The sequence below is a fragment of the Pseudophryne corroboree genome, chromosome 4 (assembly GCF_028390025.1).
Source record: "Pseudophryne corroboree isolate aPseCor3 chromosome 4, aPseCor3.hap2, whole genome shotgun sequence".
Lineage (NCBI taxonomy): Eukaryota > Metazoa > Chordata > Amphibia > Anura > Myobatrachidae > Pseudophryne > Pseudophryne corroboree.
Genome location: NC_086447.1, coordinates 313,256,079 through 313,280,855, shown reverse-complemented (window position 1 = coordinate 313,280,855; position 24,777 = coordinate 313,256,079). Strand labels below are relative to the sequence as shown.

The window sequence follows — 24,777 nt, the reverse complement described above, 5'->3', positions numbered from 1 at the left end:
AAAGTACGTCGCTCATGCGCAGAAGTTCCGCTTTTTTGCCTAATCTCTGCGCTGCGAACGAAAACAACTAGCGATCAACTCGGAATGACCACCTATATACTGTACATGTAATACCTGGAAGCCGTGCATTCCACTGTGGAACACATATCGGCTGGTGTTCGTTTGCTTCTATGAACTAGTTACCCCATTACTTTAGTGCAATATAAGTGGGCTCGATCGTATACTGCCTGTGTCTGCTTACACAGCTCAATTTGACCTGTCTTGATAAAGACCCTCCAGGGCCAAAATGCCAACTGCTATGATGGCTTTTCCCTAAATTTAATTTGTGCATTGAATGTTAGATATGGTGAGTGCCCTCATTTGGCTGTGGTTATTATTGGAGCCTACTCTGTTTTTTTTTTTTTAAATGGAGCACCCCAACTGCTAACAAAGATCTGGGTGTGAGTGTGGATATCTCCTAGCAATGCTGCATGAAACATTTTGCATTCCCCCATGTTTTATTAGCTCCAGCTCTCCAGTTTCTTCCCAGCCAGCCACCTTCTGTCTCCCCAGACAACCCTCTTGTCTTTCCAGCCACCCATTGTCTCCAAAATCAGCCACCTTGTTTGTCCAGCCACCCAGTGTCTCCCCAGCCAGCCCCTTCTGTCTCCCCAGCCACCCAGTGTCTCCCCAGCCAGCCACTTCTGTCTCTCCAGGCTCCCAGTGTCTCCCCAGCCAGCCCCTTCTGTCTCCCCAGCCACCCAGTGTCTCCCCAGCCAGTCCCTTCTGTCTCTCCAGCCACCCAGTGTCTCCCCAGCCAGCCCCTTCTGTCTCTCCAACCACCCAGTGTCTCCCCAGCTAGCCCCTTCTGTCTCCCCAGCCACACAATGTCTCCCCTGCCAGCCCCTTCTGTCTCTCCAGCCACCCAGTGTCTCCCCAGCCAACCCCTTCTGTCTCCCCAGCCACCCAGTGTCTCCCCAGCCAGTCCCTTCTGTCTCTCCAGCCACCCAGTTTCTCCCCAGCCAGCCCCTTCTGTCTCCCCAGCCACCCAGTGTCTCCCCAGCCAGTCCCTTCTGTCTCTCCAGCCACCCAGTGTCTCCCCAGCCAGCCCCTTCTATCTCCCCAGCCACCCAGTGTCTCCCCAGCCAGCCCCTTCTGTCTCTCCAGCCACCCAGTGTCTCCCCAGCCAGCCCCTTCTGTCTCCCCAGCCACCCAGTGTCTCCCCAGCCAGTCCCTTCTGTCTCTCCAGCCACCCAGTGTCTCCCCAGCCAGCCCCTTCTGTCTCTCCAGCCACCCAGTGTCTCCCCAGCCAGCCCCTTCTGTCTCCCCAGCCACACAATGTCTCCCCAGCCAGCCCCTTCTGTCTCTCCAGCCACCCAGTGTCTCCCCAGCCAGCCCCTTCTGTCTCCCCAGCCACCCAGTGTCTCCCCAGCCAGTCCCTTCTGTCTCTCCAGCCACCCAGTGTCTCCCCAGCCAGCCCCTTCTGTCTCCCCAGCCACCCAGTGTCTCCCCAGCCAGTCCCTTCTGTCTCTCCAGCCACCCAGTGTCTCCCCAGCCACCCAGTGTCTCCCCAGCCAGCCCCTTCTGTCTCTCCAGCCACCCAGTGTCTCCCCAGCCACCCAGTGTCTCCCCAGCCAGCCCCTTCTGTCTCTCCAGCCACCCAGTGTCTCCCCAGCCAGCCCCTTCTGTCTCCCCAGCCACCCAGTGTCTCCCCAGCCAGCCCCTTCTGTCTCTCCAGCCACCCAGTGTCTCCCCAGCCAGCCCCTTCTGTCTCTCCAGCCACCCAGTGTCTCCCCAGCCAGCCCCTTCTGTCTCTCCAGCCACCCAGTGTCTCCCCAGCCAGCCCCTTCTGTCTCTCCAGCCACCCAGTGTCTCCCCAGCCAGCCCCTTCTGTCTCTCCAGTTACCCAGTGATTCCCCAGCCAGCCCCTTCTGTCTCTCCAGTTACCCAGTGATTCCCCAGCCTGTCCCTTCCCTCTCTTCAGCTCTGTCAGTATCTCCACAGCCAGCCCCCACATCCATCCCCCTTGCAGCCCACAGCGACTTACACTGACTCGCATGGAGCAGCACACAAGCTTAAGGAGTGTCTTCTGGGCAGCTGCTCCACTTTGTGCTGCGGCTCCTCTGTCCAATGCTTTCATTGCCTGTGGCTGTTCCGCCACTATAAGTGTGTGAGTGTGTGTGTGTAGGTATGGATATATATATCTATATATATATATATATATATATATATATATATCTATATCAAGTAGGACTAATATGCTTTATTGGATTGGTATTTGCATAAAGTCGCTGATGCGCAAATGTCAAAAGTCTGTTTGTAGTACTGTGGATATATATAAATAACTAACAAAAGAGGACTAGTATGTAAGAATTTACAAAAACTTGCACTATTTCACACAGTGTCCTCTATTGTTGTTTCTAGATTTTGATCTTTAACTATTGAGGATGATGGCCATCCATTTTGTTGAAGGAGTGTGTTCACATTTGTTTTATATGATTTAATGTTTTTCTATTTTCTCTATATGTCTTTGTTTCAATAATTGATTTGTTGGAGATATTATTTGGCATTTAAATGCTGAGATTTTTCTTTTTTCAAACATGCAAACATACACATATAAATTCATATACAGCACTGATCACACCGCCATATCAGTAGCCACACCCCCATCATACTGGTCACACCTCATGCGGAGGCACACAATAGGCCCTTTGTAAATTTCAGCTCCAGGCCCATGAGGACCTTAATCTGGCACTGGGCGCGGGGGGCGCCCTGGGCAGCAATTGAAGTACCTTTTGGCAATAAAAATACATATATACAGTCTGGCACTGTATATATGTAAAAACCCCCGCCTTCTTCCTCAGCACACCAGCGCCATTTTCTCTTCACAGCTCCGCTGGAAGCAGCTCCCCAGGCTCTCCCCTGCAGTTTCCAGGTACAAGAAGGGTAAAAAAGAGAGGGGGGGCACATAAATTTAGGCGCAAATAAAACATATAAGGCAGCTATTGGGTAATCACTTATTATAAGTGAAAATTCCTGTGTTATATAGCGCTGTGGTGTGTGCTGGCATACTCTCTCTCTGTCTCCCCAAAGGACTTTGTGGGGTCCTGTCCTCAGTCTGAGCATTCCCTGTGTGTGTGCGGTGTGTCGGTACGGCTGTGTCGACATGTTTGATGAGGAGGGTTACGTGGAGGCGGAGCAAGGGCAGATAAGTGTGGTGTCACCCCCGTCGGGGCCGACACCTGATTGGATGGATATGTGGAAGGTCTTAAACGACAATGTAAGCTCCTTACATAAAAGGTTTGATGACGCTGCAGCCTTGGGACAGCCGGGGTCTCAGCCCGCGCCTGCCCAGGCGACTCAGAAACCGTCAGGGGCTCATAAACGCCCTCTATCTCAGATGGTTGACACAGATGTCGACACGGAGTCCGACTCAAGTGTCGACGATGATGAGGCACATTTACAGTCTAAAATGACCAAGGCCATCCGATACATGATTATTACAATGAAAGATGTATTACACATTTCTGAGATTAACCCTGTTAATACCAAGAGGGTTTATATGTTTGGGGAGAAAAAGCAGCCAGTGACTTTTCCCCCATCTGATGAATTAAATGAATTATGTGAAGAAGCGTGGAGTTCCCCTGATAAGAAACTAGTGATTTCTAAGAGGTTACTGATGGCGTACCCTTTCCCGTCAACGGACAGGTTACGTTGGGAAACATCCCCTAGGGTGGACAAGGCGCTGATACGCTTATCTAAAAAGGTGGCCCTGCCGTCTCAGGATACGGCCGCCCTAAAGGAGCCTGCGGATAGAAAGCAGGAAGCTATCCTGAAGTCAGTGTATACACACTCTGGTACTCTACTGAGACCTGCTATTGCTTCAGCCTGGATGTGTAGTGCTGTAGCAGCATGGACAGATACTCTGTCAGACGACATAGATTCCCTCGACAGGGATACTGTTTTGCTAACCCTGGGCCATATAAAAGACGTCGTCTTATATATGCGGGAGCCAGGTGCGGTGGGGGCGCGTCTCCGAAACTTCAGCAACCAGTGGGTTCGCTCACAGGTGGATCTCTGGGCTGTACAAATTGTATCTCAGGGATACAAGCTGGAATTCGAAGCGACTCCCCCCCGCCGTTACCTCAAATCAGCCTTGCCAGCTTCCCCCATGGAAAGGGAGGTAGTACTGGCGGCAATTCACAAGCTGTACCTCCAGCAAGTGATTATCAGGGTCCCCCTCCTTCAACAGGGAAGGGGTTACTATTCCACAATGTTTGTGGTACTGAAACCGAACGGTTCGGTGAGACCCATTCTGAATTTAAAATCCTTGAACACTTATATAAAGAAATTCAAGTTCAAAATGGAATCGCTCAGAGCGGTTATTGCAAGCCTGGAAGAGGGGGATTTTATGGTGTCGCTGGACATCAAGGATGCTTACTTGCATGTCCCCATTTACCCACTTCACCAGGAGTACCTCAGGTTTGTGGTACAGGACTGTCATTACCAGTTCCAGAAGTTGCTGTTTGGCCTGTCCACGGCACCGAGGATATTTACCAAGGTAATGGTCGAAATGATGATACTCCTTCGGAAGAAGGGAGTTATAGTTATCCCGTACTTGGACGATCTCCTCATAAAGGCGAGGTCCAGAGAGCAGTTGTTGATCAGCGTAGCACTCTCTCAGGAAGTGTTGCAACAGCACGGCTGGATTCTGAATGTTCCAAAGTCGCAGCTGATTCCTACGACGCGTCTGCTTTTCCTGGGCATGATTCTGGACACAGAACAGAAGAAGGTGTTTCTCCCGGTGGAGAAGGCCCAGGAATTAGCATCTCTGGTCAGGGACCTCCTGAAACCAAAACAGGTATCGGTGCATCACTGCACGCGAGTCCTGGGAAAGATGGTGGCTTCATACGAAGCCATTCCCTTCGGCATGTTCCATGCAAGGATCTTTCAGTGGGATCTGTTGGACAAGTGGTCCGGATCGCATCTTCAGATGCATCGGCTGATCACCCTGTCCCCAAGGGCCAGGGTGTCTCTTCTGTGGTGGCTGCAGAGTGCTCACCTTCTCGAGGGCCGCAGGTTCGGCATACAGGACTGGGTCCTGGTGACCAGGGATGCAAGCCTCCGAGGATGGGGGGCAGTCACTCAGGGAAGAAACTTCCAAGGGCTGTGGTCAAGTCTGGAGACTTCTCTACACATAAATATACTGGGACTAAGGGCCATTTACAACGCCCTGAGTCAAGCAGAGCCCCTGCTTCGAAACCGGCCAGTGCTGATTCAGTCAGACAACATCACGGCGGTCGCCCATGTAAACCGCCAGGGCGGCACAAGAAGCAGGATGGCAATGGCGGAAGCCACAAAGATTCTTCGGTGGGCGGAGAATCACGTGCAAGCACTGTCAGCAGTGTTCATTCCGGTAGTGGACAACTGGGAAGCAGACTTCCTCAGCAGACACGACCTCCACCCGGGAGAGTGGGGACTTCATCAAGAAGTCTTCACACAGATTGCAAAGCGATGGGAACTGCCACAGGTGGACATGATGGCGTCCCGCCTCAACAAAAAGCTAAAAAGATATTGCGCCAGGTCAAGGGACCCTCAGGCGATAGCTGTGGACGCCCTAGTGACACCATGGGTGTACCAGTCGGTATATGTGTTTCCTCCTTTTCCTCTCATACCCAAGGTACTGAGAATAGTAAGAAAGAGAGGAATAAGAACAATACTCATTGTTCCGGATTGGCCAAGAAGGACTTGGTACCCGGAACTGCAAGAAATGCGCACAGAGGACCCATGGCCTCTGCCTCTCAGACAGGACCTGCTAAGACTTACCGCGGCTGCGTTTGACGGCATGGCGGTTGAACGCCGAATCCTAGCGGAAAAAGGCATTCCGGATGAAGTTATTCCTACGCTGATAATGGCTAGGAAGGACGTGACAGCAAAGCATTATCACCGTATATGGCGAAAATATGTTGCTTGGTGTGAGGCCAGGACGGCCCCTACAAAGGAATTCCAGCTGGGTCGATTCCTGCACTTCCTACAGTCAGGGGTGACTATGGGCCTAAAATTGGGGTCCATAAAGGTCCAGATTTCGGCCCTATCCATTTTCTTTCAAAAAGAACTGGCTTCACTGCCTGAGGTTCAGACGTTTGTTAAGGGAGTGCTGCATATTCAACCCCCTTTTGTGCCACCAGTGGCACCCTGGGATCTTAACGTTGTGTTGGATTTCCTGAAATTCCACTGGTTTGAGCCACTTAAGACCGTGGAACTAAAGTATCTCACGTGGAAAGTGGTCATGCTGTTGGCCTTGGCATCGGCTAGGCGTGTGTCGGAATTGGCGGCTTTGTCATGTAAAAGCCCATATCTGATCTTCCATATGGACGGGGCAGAATTGAGGACTCGTCCCCAATTTCTCCCAAAGGTGGTATCATCGTTTCATTTGAACCAACCTATTGTGGTGCCTGCGGCTACTCTGGACTTGGAGGACTCCAAGTTGCTGGACGTATTCAGGGCTTTGAAAATATATGTTTCCAGAACGGCTAGAGTCAGGAAGACTGACTCGCTGTTTATCCTGCATGCACCCAACAAGCTGGGTGCTCCTGCTTCAAAGCAAACTATTGCTCGCTGGATCTGTAGCACGATTCAGCTGGCTCATTCTGCGGCTGGATTGCCGCATCCAAAATCAGTAAAAGCCCATTCCACAAGGAAGGTGGGCTCTTCTTGGGCGGCTGCCCGAGGGGTCTCGGCTTTACAGCTTTGCCGATCGGCTACTTGGTCGGGTTCAAACACCTTTGCAAAGTTCTACAAGTTTGATACCCTGGCTGAGGAGGACCTTGTGTTTGCTCATTCGGTGCTGCAGAGTCATCCGCACTCTCCCGCCCGTTTGGGAGCTTTGGTATAATCCCCATGGTCCTTACGGAGTTCCCAGCATCCACTAGGACGTCAGAGAAAATAAGAATCTACTCACCGGTAATTCTATTTCTCGTAGTCCGTAGTGGATGCTGGGCGCCCGTCCCAAGTGCGGACTTTCTGCAATACGTGTATATAGTTATTGCTTAAATAAGGGTTATTGTTATGAGCCATCCGTTGAGTGAGGCTCAGTTGTTGTTCATACTGTTAACTGGGTAAGGTTATCACAAGTTGTACGGTGTGATTGGTGTGGCTGGTATGAGTCTTACCCTGGATTCCAAAAATCCTTTCCTTGTAATGTCAGCTCTTCCGGGCACAGTTTCCCTAACTGAGGTCTGGAGGAGGGGCATAGAGGGAGGAGCCAGTGCACACCAGATATTACCTAATCTTTTCTTTAGAGTGCCCAGTCTCCTACGGAGCCCGTCTATTCCCCATGGTCCTTATGGAGTTCCCAGCATCCACTACGGACTACGAGAAATAGAATTACCGGTGAGTAAATTCTTATTATGTATATGTGTGTATATATATATATATATATATATATATATATATATATATATATATATATATATATATACACACACATAGTGGGGCAAAAAAGTATTTGGACAGCCACCGATTGTGCAAGTTGACCCACTTAAAAAGGGGATCCGGTCTGAAGATCGACAGTGTCTAGGTCGACAATGTTTAGGTCGACCACTATAGGTCGACAGTCACTAGGTCGACATGGATGGAAGGTCGACAGGGTTTCTAGGTCGACATGCGCTAGGTCGACAGGTCTAAAGGTATACACGAGTTTTTCACATTTTTTTTCTTTTTTTAAATTTTTTCATACTTAACGATCCACGTGGACTACGATTGGAACGGTAACCATGCCCGAAGCATGGCGAGCGAAGCGATTTGGGATCCCGGTCACTCTACGAAGAAAACGACACACAAAAAAAAATCCTCATGTCGACCTTTAGACCTGTCGACCTAGCACATGTCGACCTAGAAACCCTGTCGACCTTCCATCCATGTCGACCTAGTGACTGTCGACCTATAGTGGTCGACCTAAACATTGTCGACCTAGACACTTTCGATTTGATGAACCACACCCCTTAAAAAGATGAGAGAGGTCTGTAATTTCTATCATAGGTACACTTCAACTGTGAGAGACAGAATCTGAAAAAAAGAAACCAGGAAATCACATTGTATGATTTTTAAACAATTTACTTGTATATTCTTGTGGAAAATAAATATTTGGACACCTACCAAGCAGCAAGATTTCTGGCTCTCACAGACCTGTTACTTCTTCTTTAAGAAGCACTTCTATCCTCCACTCGTTACCTGTATTATTGGCACCTGTTTGAACTGGTTATCTCTATAAAAGACACCTGTCCACACCCTCAAACAGTCAGACTGCTACCTCTCCACCATGGCCAAGACCAGAGGGCTGTCTAAGGACACCATGGACAAAATTGTAGAGCTGCACAAGGCTGGGATGGGCTACTCGACAATAGGCAAGCAGCTTGGTGAGAAGAGATCAACTGTTGGCGCAATTATTAAAAAATGGAAGAAATACAAGATCACTGACATTCTCCCTCGACCTGGGGCTCAATGCAAGATCTCACCTCGTGGGGTATCAATGATCTTGAGAACGGTGAGAAATCAGCCCAGAACTACACGGGGGGACCTGGTCAATGGCCTCAAGAGAGCTGGGACCACAGTCACAAAGGTTACCATTAGTAACACACTACGTCGTCATGGATTGAAATCCTGCAGTGCCCGAAAGGTCCCCCTGCTTAAGCCAGCACATATCCAGGCCTGTCTAAAGTTTGCCAGTGACCATCTGGATGATCCAGAGAAGGATTGGGAGAATGTAATATGGTCAGATGAGAGCAAAATCAAACTTTTTGGTATAGACTCCACTCGCCGTGTTTGGAGGGAGAAGAATGATGAATGGCATCCCAAGAACACCATACCCACTGTGAAGCATGGGGGTGGAAACATCATGCATTGGGGCTGCTTTTCTGCAAATGGGACAGGATGACTGATCCGTATTAAGGAGAGGATGAATGGGGCCATGTATCGTGAGATTTTGGGCAAAAACCTCCTTCCCTCAGTAAGAGCATTGAAGATGGAACGCGGCTGGGTCTTCCAGCATCAAAAATGACCCCAAACACACCGCCTGGGCAACTAAGGAGTAGCTCCGTAAGAAGCAATTCAAGGTCCTGGAGTGGACTAGCCAGTCTCCAGACCTCAACCCAATAGAAAATCTGGGGAGAGAGTTGAAAGTCCGTTTTGCCCGGCGACAGCCCCAAAACATGACCGATCTAGAGAAGATTGGAAGAGTGGGCCAAAATACCTGCTACAGTGTGTGCAAACCTGGTCAAGAACTACAGGAAACGTTTGACCTCTGTAATTGCAAACCAACGTTATATTACAAAGTATTGAGTTAAACTTTTTGATTGTCCAAATATTTATTTTCCGCAAGAATATACAAATAAATTGTTTAAAAATCATACAATGTGATTTCCTAGTTTTTTTGTCCAGATTCTGTCTCTCACAGTTGAAGTGTACATATGATGGAAATTACAGACCTCTCTCATCTTTTTAAATGGATCAACCTGTACAATTGGTGGCTGTCCAAAATACTTTTTTGCCCCACTGTGTGTGTATGTGTATATATATATATATATATATATATATATATATCTGACCCCGGCCCCACAAACAAAATTTGGTAGTCTGAGAATAGTCCCTTATGGTGGTGGGCACAAATTGCACCCCCTTTGTGCAGGCACAGGTGTAAGTATTGCTACCTGTGCTACACTACCTTACCCACCACCCTCTTGAATCCCTGTCGATCATCAATCAGTGCTAGTGCTGTATACAGAACTTCTTACTTACTGCCACTCATAAAGACCATCCCTCTAATGCTGAAATACCCCTCCTTCACTATCGCTTATGTGTGTTCAGGATATGAAATAGTGTTTTATTTGCGTTGGGTAGAGGATGCCGGCGGTCAGAATACTGACCACGGCATCCCGATGTTCCTAATCCTGACAGGGGAAGGGAAGGATACTTACCTTCACCAAATGTTCCCCTAACCCTCCCTCCCCGCAGCCTGAACCTAACCTCCCCCCCCGGTGGCGCCTGAACCCTAACCTCCCATTACCGCATCCTAAACATAACCCCACCCCCACCCCGCAGCCAAACCCTAACCCTCCGGGTAGGGTGCCTAGCCCTAACTCCCCCTCCCGCAGCCTAAGTGTCGGGCCACACATAGCGGCCAAGCGGGTCCCACTTGGCCGCAAGGAGACTGTATGCAGGCGCCCACACATGTGCGGCAGTCCCGCCGCTGCCGGATCCGACTGCAACATGCTGCGGTTGGGCCGGATAGCAGGATGGCGGGATTTCAGTATGAACACATACATTTCAATGTATGTGTTCACACAGTGCGGCTATGCCACATTGTGTTCTATTGATATCCCGTGTGTCACTGGCCGGATCCTGTTTTGCTGCATCCCGCAGAACAGAATCCGTGTGAACACAAAACCCCCCTCCTAGCCAAGCGGGTCCCGCTTGGCCGCTATGTGTGGTCAGAGCCTAACACTAACCCTCCCACCGCAGCCTAAACCTAACTTTCCCCCCCAGCAGCTTACCTCTGCAGTGTCCTGGTGCTTCTTTGATCGGGATCCCAACGGTCGGCATTCCGTCGCCAGGCAGGTGACTGTATCGGGATTCCGGCATCAGTATGTTGACTGGCCAATCCCGACCGGCGGGATCTTGACAGTATACTTGTATAAAGAGAAGCCTCCTATAAATAAACAGATGTATACCAACAATATTTTTCAGGGTTTTGTTTTACCTTTTTCATTGTGTTTTGTATAAGGCTAGACTAGCAATAGGCCATCTGACTAGCTGCAGTCTAACTGTCATTATAAAGCAATTTTATATTTTCAGACAAGTATATTCTATACCACCAGGTAAAGATGCTATTAGTACACAATTACTGTTTGCTCTTGATTTCTGCGTTGCCCCCTTCCCTGTGCATTATTATATACTACTCACCCCCTCTGTGCCCATTAGTAGTCCCCCCTCTGTGCCCATTATTATGTCTCCCCCATCTGTGACCATTATTATGTCTCCCCATCTGTGCCCATTATTGGGCCCCTCTTTTTGCCTATTATTATGTCTCCCCCCTCTGTGTCCATTATTAGTCCTCCCATGTTCATTTTTAGTCCTCCCCCTGTGTCCATTATTAGTCCCCCTCTGTGCCAATTATTAGTTCCCTCCTCTGTGCCCATTATTATGTTCTCCCCCTCTGTCCATTATTTCTCCCCCCCCCCCGTGTCCATTATTATGCACCCTCTGTCTAATATTATGTCCCCCCCTCTGTGCCCATTATTATGCTCCATCTGTCTATCTTTGTCTACCCACTCTGTGCCTATTATTAGCCTCACTCTGTCCATTATTAGTCATCTCCCTCTGCGCCCATTATTATGCCTCCTCTGTCTACTATTATGTCTCCCCCTCTGTGCCCATTATTAGTCGCCTCCCTCTGTGCCCATTATTATGCCCACTAGGGAGGCCAATCCCAGGATCGGCGGAATCCCGGGATTTGGGCCCAAAAATGCCGGGATTTGAATCCCGGGATTGGAGCTTTCAATCCCGGGATTCAAGGGATTACAGTGCGCATGTGCGGGAGGGTGGGTGTAAGTAATGACACTTACTATTAGGCGGGTGGCCGCGGCAGCCATGGACAAGCTGAACGCGGCAGCACTTCAAATGTAGCGCCGGACGCCAGCCAATCAGAGCTGGCGGCTCGGCAGCCAATCAGGGAAGCTGCCGCAGCAGCGGCAGCCAATCAGGAGCCACTGCTGCGACGGCTTCCCTGATTGGCTGGCGGTCGGCCAGCTCTGGTTGGCTGGCGGCCGGCGCTTCATATGAAATGCTCCCGCGTTCAGTGAGTCCATGGCTGCCGCGGCTGCCCGCCTAATAGTAAGTGTCATTACTTACACCCACCCTCCCTCTCGCGCCGCTACCAACCCTTCCGTTCCGCTACCTACATCCTCCCTCCCGCACCACTACCTACACCCACCCTCCCGCACTGCTACCTACCCCCTCCCTACCTCCCGCACCGCTACCTACACCCTCCCTACCTCCCGCACCACTACCTACACCCTCCCTCCAGCGCTGCTCCCTACAACCTTCACTGGTCCCTACTGCAATCCCGGGATTGACCGTTTTTCAATCCCGAATCCCGGGATTGAAAAAACGGCCCGGGATTGGCCTCCCTAATGCCCACCCATTCTGTGCCAATATTAGTCCCCCCTCTGTGCCCATTATTATGCCCCCTATTATGTCTCCCCACTCTGTGCCCATTATTAACCCCCCTCTGTGCCCATTATTATGCCTCCTCTGTCTACTATTATGTTCCCCCCTTTCTGTGCCAATATTAGTCCCCTACCTCTGTGCCCATTATGCCCCCTGTCTACTATTATGTCTCCCCCTTCTGTGCCAACATTAGTCCCCCCCTCTGTGCCCATTATTATGCCCCCCTGTGTATTATTGTCTCCCCACTCTGTGCCCATTATTAGTCCCCCACCCTCTGTGCCCATAATTATGCCCCCTCTGTCTACTATTATGTCATCCCCTTCTGTGCCCATTATTAGTCCTCCCTCTGTGCCCATTATGATGCCCCCCTGTGTATTATTATGTCTCTCCAATCTGTGCCCATTATTAGTCCCCCCTCTGTGCTTATTATTAGCCCCCCCCCCCTGCCGGGGCTATTATTAGCCCCTCCCCATCTGTGCCCATTATTATGCCAACCTGTCTATTATTATGTCTCCACCCTACATCTACTACTATGCCCCATGCCCATTATTAGCCCCCCACCCTTTGTGCCCATTATTATGACCACCTTGTGTCCACTATTATGTTTTTACACAACACCACTCCCACACTGTATATTTAGTGTTTTGGTCTCCCCCCCCAGAAGGTCACTTAACTTCTCTCTTTTACATTCCACTGGCTCAACTCCTCCTTCAGGCTTCTCTCTGCTGAAAGTCGCAGACAGCCAGGAAGGTCATGTGCTGCCACCGGTACAACAAAAGGCAGCACACCCGTAGTCAGGGGCAGCCAGTGGCGCCTCCCATCCTCAGTCCATCCCATGGTTATAGGGTTGGTTCTAAATCGGAGTGGGAGAAGGGACCTTCTGAAATCAGTAGGGGAGGAGACACGTCACCAGGGGGAGGAGCTATGGCCAAACAGGGTACCCGAAAAGTACCCCCGCAGGCTCGCTCCGCTCGGGCTCGGTGGCTCGCTCCGCTTCGCTCGCCACTGGGTTACTAAAGGTAATAGTTGGTGGCGTGGATAGTAGAGGAACTATCCGGCTGGCCTAGCTCCTCCCCCTTGTGTCGGTGCTCCTCCCCCTTATGTAAAAGGTCCCTTAGGCCACTTGGATCTAGCATCTACCATGGTCATAGGCGGCACCGACTCCGCGCAGAGCCCTGCGCGGTGGCGCCTATGTGATGTCACCCGTTGCTACGTCACATGACGCAGAGGAGGGGCTGATGCACGCTGGTATGCGGTGCAGGGAGGGCTTGTGAAGCCTTCCACTGCATCACCCTTTAAATGTATGTCCAGCCACCGGGACTCTGAAGACTCAGAGGTTCTCCGGGAGGAGTGTGGAGGTGCTTACTGGAGGTGGAGTTTGAATGGGCAGCGTCTCAATCGGCCGCTGGTGATGACAGGAAAATATTTTTTCCCCGTCTCCAGCGGATCCTCCTTGGTGGTCTGGGCCTATTTTCATGGGTGGGCCTGGAGCTGCGGCTCCATCCGCCCCATTGTTAATCCGGCCCTGAATACAGTACACAGTCCAGCAGTTGTACTGTTACTGTTTAAAACTGTAGTGTTAGCTGTAGCATATTATGACTGATTTAGCCTTTTTGTAGTACCCATCCACAATATGTGGAGGAAAGAGATGTTATTGCATTATCAGTGAAGATGCAGTTCATGTGCAAAAAAAACAAAAACAAAAGCAGATTTTCTGCACTAACATGTTTGAAGAAAAATACTGTGCACATATCGTGAGATTCAATTAAATGCCATCCTGTATAGCAAATCACTGGTGGGCATATTTCGAAACTGTATGTATACCACTTTGCATTGCATTCTAGGGGGGAAATTCAATAACATGCAACATTGAATAGTGCCAGGAATGAGTGCCCGGAGCCATTCAATTAGCCGCTCTGTAAACTTGCTACTAGAGGATGTCTGCTCACACCATCTTGAGGTGTAAGCCGAAATCTGACAAAACTAGTGCCGTGAGTTGCGGACTTGACCCCCATGCTAACAGCATTGTGCTCGGCACTTTAAGTCAGAGAATGCCATTTACCACAACTAAATGGCATTCTTTAAGCGCGGTAACTTGCATCCCTCGATTTAAGAGCTGTGTGTGATGCAGCTAATTGAATAGCTCCAGGAACTCATTCACGGCGTTATTCATTGCATTTTATTGAATTCCCCCCTAGAATGTAATGCAAATCGATATGCCTACAATGATTGCTATGCTGTTTAAATCTCCTATTGCTGCATCAAGAGGTTAGTATATCTGTATTTTAAGTGAAGATTATTCCTATTGACCTAATTTCAAATGATAGTGATTTTTTTTTAAATACAGCTGTGTTTTTGAACAATTCACATCTAAACTACCCGACTGGTTCCAGCTGCAGGTCTGATCTGCCATAGCTACTGCTACAGATTATGGGCAGTCATCTGTGTGGCTCTCTTACAAGCATCCAAGCCTGCACCCACTTTTCATATAAGTCTTCCTGACTGGGTGAATTGGTATAAAGAACTCAAACTGTGGTGTGCCAAGGTTGCTGGACTTGCTTTGTTTAGAAATTAAAGTATTTATTTTAAAACATTTCAATTGTTTTAAAGGAATTTTTTCTTTGAGAAATGGTTGATATTCTGGCCTACTGCTAATGTTAAACATTTTGTACGTTTTCCTGTAAATTAAATATGTTGCCTGTGAAGTCTCCTATAAAACTGGCATTTTGGTGAAATTTAGTGGAAAAGTGGTGAAAGTGGTCCTCAGACTGTGATATAAGGAATTTGGGTGGGGTATGTAGGGTCGACCAGACTTAGGTCGACCACTATTGGTTGACAGTAAGTAGGTTGGCATGGTTTCTAGGTCGACGAGACTCTAGGTTGACATGTACTATGTCGACATAACAGAAGGTCGAAATTTGTTTTTTTTTAGTTTTTTTGGTGTCGTTTTCTCCATGCAGTGACTGGGAACCCCAATTAGTGCACCGTGTCCCCTTGCATGGCTTGCTTTGCTCGCCATGCTTCGGGCAAGGTGCCTCGCTCTGCTACCGCTGCACTCTGCACAGGTTACCGATCCCAATTGTAGTCCACGTGGATCGTAAAGTATGAAAAAGTTAAAAAAATGAAGAAAATTTTTGAAAAACTGATGGCAAGCTATTGTTATGTCGACCTAGAACATGTCGACCTAGAGTCCCCGTTGACCTAGAAACCATGTCGACCTACTTACTATTGACCAATAGTGGTCGATCTAGACAGTGTCGACCTAAGTGTGGTCGACCTAGAGACCGAATACCAAGGAATTTATCTGCTGTGAAATTGTTGCTAATCCTGGTAACGATCTGTCTGTAGGAAGATGATTGTATTGGATTTCCCTCTCTGAAATGCTGTGTTGACATACAGTAACTTACTTCTTGCAGGTGGTAAAATGTGAAATAAACCACTCCTATCTTGGCATTTGTGTACACTGCCTGGCCTGATTCAGAGACTTAAGGAACTTCCATAATTATGTAAATCTTCAAGGTTTTTTGAGCCGCACTGCGTGTATACAGATCTGTTTCTGCAACATTGCTCATAGTGCCCCTAAACCCACAGCATGATTGACATGCTGCTGCCATTTGAGGGTGGCTGCGTTGTGGATCAGAGATGCCAGCAGTGGGCGTCCTTTTACTTAAAACGATTCCTGCAACTTTTGCATATTTTTGCACAGCTGCTTCTTACAAAGAGACAGCAGCTGTGCCATTAGTGTCTACCTCTGAATTAGACCCCAGGTTTACTGAAAATTTTTGGGATGGGAGATTTAAAAATTAAATCTCCCATCCCAGATTTAGAGCACCTCACACCCTGGCAGCAGTAACGGATTCACTGATATGTGAACAAAGAGGTTACTTAGGGCCCGGTAGGTCCCTGGGGCCCGCCAACAGAGCTGAATCTGCGAGGGGGCACTGTTACTGGTGCCGGTGTCTGGCATTGCATCACTCTACACTGTTCTTTAAAACTCAAAATAAACTACAGCTCTCAGCAGCTGTAGTTTATTTTAAGCTTCAACACTGACTAAAGCGCGGTACGGTGCAGGACTGTACGGCGATGTTAGCTTCCCCAGCAGCCTCCCACCCATTCCCGACACCTCTTGTCCCACCTCCCGGTCCTGGTATCTCCTGTTCCACTGGCGGGCTGCGGTGCTCAAAGTTCCAGGCTCCTTTCCTTGGTGGACAGCGTCTGCCGCCGGCTCCAGGGCAGGGTAAGGGGCACAACTACTATGAGCATTATGTGTGTAAGGGCCATAACTACTGTGGCCATTATGTGTATAAGCAGCAGAACTACCGTGGGCATTGTGTGTGTAAAGGGCATAAATACTGTGGGCATTATACGTGTAAGGGACATAACTACTGTGGGCATGTAAGCGGCACAACTGCTGTGGGCATTATTCATGTAAGAGGCACAACTACTCTAGACATTATACGAGTAAGGGGCACAGCTACTGTGGCATATAAGTGGCACAACTACTGTAGGCATTATACATGTAAGGGGCACAACTACTGTGGGATTATGCATGTAAGGGGTACAACTACTGTTGGCATTATTCGTCTAAGGGCTACAACTCCTGTGGGCATTATGCGTGTAAGCGGCACTACTTCTGTAGGCATTATGTGTATAAGAGGTTACTACTACTGTTGCCATTGTGTGTGTAAGGGGCACAACTACAGTGGGCATTATACGTGTAAGGGGCACAACTACTGTGGGCATTATGCGTATAAGGGGCACTACTACTCGGAGCATTATTCGTGTATGGGGTACAACTACTGTGGGCATTATGTGTGTAAGGAGCATTATGCGTGTATTATTATTATCCTTTATTTATTTGGCGCCACAAGGGTTCCGCAGTGCCCAATTACAGAGTACATAACAAATAATCAAAACGGGGAAACAGGAAAATAGCAACTTACAGTTGAAGGCTATATAGGACAAGTACAGGGTAAATAAACATAGCTACATCAGCAGATAACACTGAAATAAGTATCAGGTGGCAGAGGACTGCTGGAGTTGATGCAGTTGAAGATTATTAAAGTAAGAGAAAGGATAAGCACATGAGGGAAGAGGGCCCTACTCGTGAGAGCTTACATTCAAAAAGGTGAGGGGTAGACAGACAGGGGTGACACAGACGGGGTACATAGAGAGCGTGGAACAGAGGGTTAGGATGAGATTTGGCTGGGTTTGGTGAAGAAGTGGGTCTTGAGAGCCCGTTTGAAGTTTTGTAGAGAGGTGGAGAGTCTGATGGGGAGAGGTAGGGAATTCCAGAGAATTGGAGCAGCACGTGAAAAATCTTGGAGGTAGGAGTTGGAGGAAGTAATCAGTAGGCAGGAGAGTCAGCGTGCATTAGCAGAGCGAAGAGGACGGGTGGGAGTGTAAGGGGAGACAAGGTCAGAGATGTAAATGGGAGAGGAGTGGGTGTGGGCTTTGTGAGTGTGAGAAGCTTGAAATGGATTCTAAATGGGAAGGGAAGCCAGCGAAGGGCTTGTAGGAGAGGGGAGATGGATGTAGTGCATTTGGTGAGGAAAATGAGCCGGGCAGCAGCATTGAGGATAGATTGGAGCGGCCAGAGGTATTTGTCAGGAATGCCAGTCAGGAGGAGATTACAGTAGTCCAGTCTGGAGATGACCAGTGAGTGGATAAGGGTCTTAGTAGCATCCTGGGTCAGAAAGGGTCTGATCCTGAAAATATTTTTTTGATGAAAATGGCAGGTTTTTGAGAGGTGCTGAATGTGTGGTTTGAAGGAGAGGGAGGAGTCAAGGATTACTCCAAGACAGCGCACTTGGGGGCTAGAGGAGATAGTCATGCCATCAATAGATAATGACATTGTGGGAGGTGAGGTTATGCGGGAGGGAGGGAAGATGATCAGCTCAGTCTTAGACATGTTAAGTTTAAGAAAGCGCTGGGACAGCCAAACAGAGATAGCAGAGAGACAGTTGGAGATTCGAGTGAGGAGAGCAGGGGAGAGGTCCGGAGAGGAAAGATAGATTTGAGTGTCATCAACATAGAGATGATATTGGAAATCAAAAGAGCTAAAGAGCTTACCTAGTGAGGATGTATAGAGAGAGAAAAGCAGAGGACAAAGGACAGAGCCTTGGGGTACACCTACAGTTAGTGGAAGGGAGGGGGAGGTGAAGTCATGAGAGGAGACAGAGAATGAACGGTCAGAGAGGTAGGAAGACAGCCAAGAGAGGGCAGTATCACGCAGACCAATGGAGTGAAGGATTTGCAGTAGGAGAGGGTGGTCCACAGTATCAAAAGCAGCAGAGAGGTCAAGAAGTATAAGTAGAGAGTAGTGGCCCTAAGATTTAGCAGCATGGAGGTCATTGCAGATTTTTGTAAGGGCAGTTTCAGTAGAGTGGAGAGGACGGAAGCTAGACTGAAATGGGTCAAGCAGTGAGTGTGAGGAAAAAAAGGAAGTAAGGCGATTGTAGACATACGCTCAAGGAGTTTGGAGGCAAAAGGGAGAAGAGAGATGGTTCGGTAGTTGGAGAGAGTGTTTGGATCAAGGGTAGGTTTTTTTTAAGAATAGGAGTGATGAGTGCATGCTTGAAGGCAGATGGGAAGTGCCTGATGAGGGAGAGATTGAGAAGGTGGGAAAGATGGGGACAGGCAGAAGGAGAGAGGTAGCGGAGGAGGCGGGAGGGTATAGGGTCAAGAGGGGAGGTGGTAAGGGGAGAGGAACGAATGAGGGCCATGACTTCCTCACCAGATGCATGGGAGAAAGATGTAAGAGTTGGTGAGAGGGATGGGGAGGGGTGGTAAGTTATGGGAGGAGGCTGGTTGCTGATGGTCTGGTGTGATGTCCTGACGTATGAAGTCAATTTTGGACATGAAGTGGCAAAGTCAAGAGCAGAGAGTGAGGAGGGGAGACGAGGTGGAGGTGGACAGAGGAGTGAATTGAGAGTGGCAAAGAGGCGGCGGGGGTTGTAAGACTGGGAGGAGATGAGGTTCTTGAGGTATGACTGTTTATCAAGGGAAAGGGCAGCACTGAAGGATGAGAGCATAAGTTTGAAATGGAGGAAGTCTGCCTTAGAGTGTGATTTCCTCCAGTGTCGCTCAGCAGAACATGAGCATTTTTGCAGATATCTGGTGCATTTGGAGTGCCAGGGTGAAGGTGTTAATTTGCGAGGGTGAATAGTGGGTGGTGGAGCAACAGAGTCAAGAGCAGAAGTAAGGGATGGATTGTATATGGTAGTGGCTTGTTCAGGGCATGAGAGAGAGAATAGGAGAGAGAAGTGAGTCAAACAGGGAGGAAAGGAATGTGGTGTCTATAGCCTCAATGTTACGCTTAGTGATGGTAGCCTTAGGAGGTAGAGATGGGGAAGCAGAGAGAGAGATAGGTTAAAGGAGAGCAGGTGGTGGTCAGAGAGGGGAAATGGGGAGTTGGAAAAATCAGAAATATCACAACGGTGAGTGAAGACCAGATCCAGTGAGCTCCCATTCATATGGGAGAGTGAGGAGGTCCACTGGGAGAGACCAAGTGAAGAGGTGAGGTTAAGGAGTTTAGAGGCAGGGGATTGTGTGGAGATATCGATAGGGATGTTGAAATTACCTAGGATAATGGAGGGAATGTCAGAAGAGAGGAAGTGAGGAAGCAAAGTTGTCGATGAATTTGGAGGCAATGCCAGGGGGGTGGTAAATGACAGCTACTCTAAGATGGACTGGTTGGAAGAGGCGTATAGCATGGACTTCAAATGTAGAGAATGTAAGGGACGGTTCTGGTGGTATAAATTGGTAGGAGTAACTAGAAGGTAAAAGGATCCCAACACCACCCCCATGGTGACCCCCAGGTCGGGGTGTGTGTGTGTGAACGCGAGGCCCCCAGCAGAGAGATCAGCAGGAGAAGTAGTGCCAGAGGGCGTAATCCAGGTTTCAGTAATGGATAGTAGGTGCAGGGAGTTGGAAATGAAAAGGTTGTGAGTGGGGACCAGTTTGTTACAAACAGATCTGGCATTCCAGAGGGCACAGGAGAGGAGATAGGAGTCTGTGGGAGAGATGTGAATGAGATTATCAGGGTTGCTGTAGCGGTGAGGTGAGATTAACTTTGAGGGCAAGGTTGATGAGAGAGTAGTGATGGTGCGGGTGCCTGAGCTAAGAGGGGAAACTGCATGAGGTGGGCAGGGAGGGAGTTCAGTGTGATGTGAATGTTGTGGGGAGATTACAGGGAAAGGAGGGAGGGAGCAGGGCTGAGGGGTGGGGTAGCAGGACCATGGAGCAGAGGTGAATAAAAGTGGGGTAACAGGAAAGGAGGGGGAAGAAAACAGAGGGATGGAGGGGAGACAGAGGAGGGGAGAGAGGAGGAGGTGTAGGAGACTAGGGGGGAAGGATAGAGGTGTGAACAGGGGGCAAGACACATGATTAGGTGACACTGAGTGATGTGGGGAGTAGAAGAAAACCTGAACATAGTGTTAAGTAGGTAAATAGGTTGAGAGAAACTGGAAGTAGGAGAGGAGGCTGTAAGGGAATCAGTAGAAGTGCAGAAATGTAGGTGAGAAAAGCAGTGTAAGCTCAGTGGGTGTAGATTTAGTTTGAAGTGAATGAAAAGCGTAGATAAAGTGGGTGAAATGTGTAAGGGACACTGCTACTGTGGGCATTATATGCGCAATCGGCACTACTACTGTGAGCATTATATGTATAAGGGGCTACTACTACTGTGGGTATTATGCATATAAGAGGCACTAATAATGAGGTTATTATGTGTATAAAGGGCACAATGACTTTGGGCATTATGCGTATAAATGGCTCTACTACATGGGCATTATGTATGTAAGGGGCACTACTACTGTAGACATTATGTGTGTAAGGTGCACTACTACTGTAGGCATTGTGTGTAAGGGGAACTACTGTGTGGCGTAATGTGTATAAGTTGTATTACTATTTAGTGTAACCTGAATAAGGGGCACAACTGTGTATCATAGTATGAATAAGGAACGCTACTTCTGTATTTGGTGTAATATGAATCAGGGGCACTACATGTGTTACGTGAATAGGATTGTGCTGACCGGGATCAGGTAATAACCATCCCAGAATTGCTACTGAGTAGCTAAGTGCCAGGGTTACTGTCACTGGATCCAGGGGTGAAGGGGGGAAGGGTCTGTGCAAGTTGTCACGGGGAGGCAGAGGCGTATCTAGGGTAGGGCGAGTGGGGCACGTGCCCTGGGCGCCTTGGCAGGCCCAGGAGAGGGGGGCGCCGTCAGCGGCCAGGGCATTATGCCCCACTCACCCCCCAAGCTGAAATGTGAGGGGAGGAGAGCGCACCGTCTCTCCCTCCCCTCACCGCCGCTGAAAGCCCTAGCGGCGTTAGCCAATCAGAGCTTGCGGACCGGCTCCTGATTGGCTGGCGGCCTGCGAGCTCTGATTGGCTAGCGAACCGGCGCCACACAGCCGCCGGACGGCCGGAGACCTGGAGCGGTGAGGGGAAGGAGAGGCGCTGCGCTGCGCTCTCCTCCCCTCACATAGAGCAAGCGGCGCCGGTGAGTGAGGGGGGGGGGGGGGACACGGGAGAACACAGTGGGGCATGTAACTGGCACAGTGGGGCATGTAACTGGCACAGTGGGGCATGTATCAAGCACAGTGTGGGGCATGTATCTGGCACTGTGGGGCAATGTAATTGGCACTGTGGGGCAATGTAACTGGCACTGTGGGGCATGTATCCGGCACTGTGGGGCAATGTAACTGGCACAGTGGGGCATGTATCTGGCACAGTGGGGCATGTATCTGGCACAGTGGGGCATTGTATCTGGCACAGTGGGGCATTGTATCTGGCACTGTGGGGCAATGTATCTGTCACTGTGGGGCAATGTATCTGGCACTGTGGGGCAATGTAACTGGCACTGTGGGGCATTGTATCTGGCACTGTGGGGCAATGTATCTGGCACTGTGGGGCATTGATCTGGCACTGTGGGGCAATGTAACTGGCACTGTGGGGCAATGTAATTGGCACTGTGGGGCATGTATCTGGCACTGTGGGGCAATGGCACTGTGGGACATGTATCTGGCACAGTGGGGCATGTATCTGGCACTGTGGGGCAATGTAATTGGCACTGTGGGGCAATGTAACTGGCACTGTGGGGCATGTATCCGGCACTGTGGGGCAATGTAACTGGCACTGTGGGCCATTTTCAGTGGCCACACCCCTTCTGGTGCGTGGCCACACCCCTTCTGGTGTGTGACCACGCCCATTTTTTGTGCGCGCACATGCTTCTTTTCCTGTGTGTTTTTTTTTGTGTGTGGGGGGGGGCGCCATTTTCCATCTTGCCCTGGCTCCGAAAACCCTAGCTACATCTCTGCGGGGAGGAAGGGGTGGGGGGATTTGGCATACACTGACTGACTGGGGGGTGGCTGTTTGAGGAAGGGGGCTCCAAATCAGTGCCTTTCTTAGGGCCCCATGAGGTCTAAATCTGCCTCTGCCTGTCAGTGTTCTGCTTCTGAGAACAATAGTAAAACTTGTAGAATGCTCCTGGCTGAGTCACACTGATGATATAACACATAACCCTAGATTGGTTGAAAGGGGCAGGGATCTGGATTATCCCCTGCCCATCTATGTGTATGATCTGCATAAAAAAACAGAAGCAGGACCACAAGTAATGTATGTACCATCTTGTATTCCTGGGTGATTAATCAGTACTACAAAGTGGTGTGTAATAGTCCTTTTAAGAGCTAAATAAGAGCAATTAACACAATTATACCTATAAGATCCTGCACTACGCCTATTATCTGCTGATTTCTGTGACCTACAGATAAGAGCTAATACTACATTACTTGGCTGTCCTTTGTTGAACTTAGCACTTGAGAGTCAACACTGCCTGTTACCTTGCAGTCCTAATCCTAAATAAGTGATCAGGAACCAGCCTTAGAAACAGGGCCGTCTTAACAGCAGTGTAGGCCCCTGGGCACAGCAAAGTACTGTGGGGGGTGCTATCAGTGGCAGCTTGAATGTCCCTCAGACAGTAGGGGGTGTTATATCTTCCATTTAGCATGTAGGACCTGGAGCAGTCATTTCTGCTAATTACTCCTTTGCTGCACAGATGGCAGGAGATGGGGCAGGAGGGAGAATACTAAACTGTAGAAGGGGGCATTGTGCTGAATGAAGGGGCCCGCTACATGACTTTCAGAGTGGTAGGGGGTGTTTAATGCGCAGGGGAGAGGTAGATAGTGGAGTGGGCTTAATATTCATAATTTTCCGGTGGGAGGGCACCTTGCTTGACTGCAGATATCTACAGTTCCCAGAAATAAATTTCTTAGCTTTTAATTGGATAAAAAAGCTAGAGAGTACCACCTTTCAGGAGGTCCTGGGGACTTGGGGATCAGAGTTCAGAGCAATCCACTGATGAAAATCTAAAACTGCATACCAGGTATGTGGAGCTGGAGCTGGAGCAGGGACCAGCTGCTGGAAGGCGATATCTCTGGTTCTTGGCATAGTAAAGAGAAGCTGCCAGTGTCCACCAAAATGGGTAACATCTGGTAGCCCTGGAAAAAGGAGACACTCAGCTATCAGCCTAGGGCCCTTATACTCCTGGGGCCCTTCGGCAACTGCCCATTGAGTCCATACGAAAAGACGGCCCTGCTTAGAAACAGAAAAGAGGTGCTGCAGCATTCCAGGTTCCAGTGAAGAAGCCTAATGGTGGCAGGGACTACCTTCTCACACCTCGAGCATAGTTAGTACTTACAGTTGGTAATTGCCTTGAAGATGTCTATTACTACCAGTAGGAGTGGTCAGTAATAGATTAATACAAGTTAAGGAATTGATTAAACCACACTGGTAAAAAGTGAAGTTGGGGTGGCAGAATAAGACCATCCTGTCAGTATGTTTTTTTGCTTTCCAGCTGATGTGGCAAACGTTAGCAATCCTATATAATATTGGTTCAGGACAAAACTTGGCTTTAAAAATACATTGAATAACAGGTTGTAGAAATATAAAAAACATTGTTCTTATCTAAACACTGAGCAAAGAAGTTTCTTCTTTAATAAATAAATTAATGTATATGTAACGTAATAAATTAATGTTATTAGGAAATTCAATTTGTGGCTTATACTGTACTTGTCATACAAATTAAACAAGTATTACCTAAAGCTAGCCACACATTGTGTGATTTGATTGGACAATTCATTTGGGTGATGACCTTGATGTCCACCTGTGGCCATTATCAGCATGACACGCTAATTAGGACACATGGAGGCTGATTCAGATCTGATCACTAGGCTGCGTTTTCTTACAGCCTGCGATCAGTTCTGAACTGCGCATGCGTATACACACACAGCAACGGGGATCACCGATCAGCTACCAGATGGTGCGAAATTTCCGAATGCACGGGCGATCGCAAGGAGATTAACAGGAAGAGGGTGTTTGTGGGTAGCAACTGATCGTTTTCTGTGAGTGTTGGGAAAAACGCAGGCGTGTCCAAGTGTTTGCAGGGAGGGTTCCTGACATCAATTCCGGTCCCGAACAGGCTGATGTGTTCGCAGCGGCTGAGTAAGTCCTGGGCTACGCAGAGACTGCACAAAATCAGTTTGTACAGCTCTGCTACACATCCGATCGCACAC

At 49.0% G+C, this 24,777-nt stretch overlaps 1 protein-coding gene across 1 annotated transcript in view; it reads left to right on the top strand.

Annotated features, from left to right (window-relative positions):
- GNB4 (G protein subunit beta 4) overlaps positions 1 to 24,777 on the top strand; it is a 342,421-nt gene that overhangs the window by 133,754 nt on the left and 183,890 nt on the right. The gene's annotated exons all lie outside the window — the stretch shown is intronic.